Source organism: Lepisosteus oculatus, unplaced genomic scaffold (genome assembly GCF_040954835.1).
Source record: "Lepisosteus oculatus isolate fLepOcu1 unplaced genomic scaffold, fLepOcu1.hap2 HAP2_SCAFFOLD_48, whole genome shotgun sequence".
Lineage (NCBI taxonomy): Eukaryota > Metazoa > Chordata > Actinopteri > Semionotiformes > Lepisosteidae > Lepisosteus > Lepisosteus oculatus.
The window spans coordinates 919,019-920,006 of record NW_027168020.1 but is presented as its reverse complement, the minus strand read 5'-3'; the positions used below and the strand labels follow the sequence as shown (position 1 = coordinate 920,006).

General features: G+C 43.6%; 1 non-coding gene across 1 annotated transcript; it reads right to left on the bottom strand.

The window, feature by feature from the left end:
* Positions 1-596: 596 nt before the first annotated feature.
* LOC138230238 (U4 spliceosomal RNA) lies at positions 597-738 on the bottom strand. The gene has a single exon (XR_011186273.1). It is a non-coding gene; the product is annotated as a U4 spliceosomal RNA (small nuclear RNA).
* Between the last annotated feature and the right edge of the window lie 250 nt (positions 739-988).

Genomic DNA, 988 nt, shown 5'->3' with positions numbered 1-988 from the left:
CTATCCGTTATTATCCCTGCCATCCAGCATTTCTGGTGCATCCACCGATAGCCATGATGTCTGCCAGAAGTCTGTAGCTGTTGGTGTATGAATGAGGCGACCTCCGCTTCATCTGTCTTGTTTCGCCTTCGCCAGAGCTGATTCTTACACAGCATTCTTTCCAAGGTCCGAAGACTCAGTTTTACATTGTGTGATTCCTCCAATAACACCAAAATTTCATGGTTTGTGTAACCACGACAAAATAAGTCCTCTATAATGGTGTCCATCTTGCAAACCGTGTAGGGATTATAACGAGCAAAACTATTGTAGACCTGCATTAATTTGATTTTTATCAGGGCACTTGACAATACAACTCCCCATGCCTTTAGATCTTGTATGATTTATGAATGATTTTAAGTCGCAATTCTGAGTTACTAAGTCGCAATTCTGAGATACTAGGTCGGAATTCTGAGATACTCCCTGGCGGAAACGGGCTTCCATAGTTCTCTGCATAACGCTGAAAGAGCTAAAGAGCGTTTCTGTTGAGATGTAACAAGCTCGTTTCTTTCTACCATGATGTCACCATGATAAAATCTATCTTTAAACACCTTGCTCAGTCTCTAACGAGACTGTCAAAAATTGCTTTCGCCGATTGTATTGCAAACCGATGGAAGTGGGGTATTGGGAAAAGTTTTCAACTAGCAATAATCGCGCCTCGGCTAAACCTCACAGGCTACGAAACTGCTACTGCGCAAAGCTGACGGTTGCCAGGCAACCGCGGGGATCCTATGGAAATCATTATCAATCGTCTCATGGCATGTCGTTGCTGTAACGCTTCATATTGTCGTCTTCTTCTTCTAGCTTGAGGTTTTGAAGAATTTCATGACAGACAAGGGCTCCGTCGGGAACAAAGGGCGTTGGGAGAAAACCGTTGCTTATTTTCAGCAGCAGAAATACAACCCTTTAAATACAAGATGACAGAACAATGACGAAGGGCATGCCGGGAGGA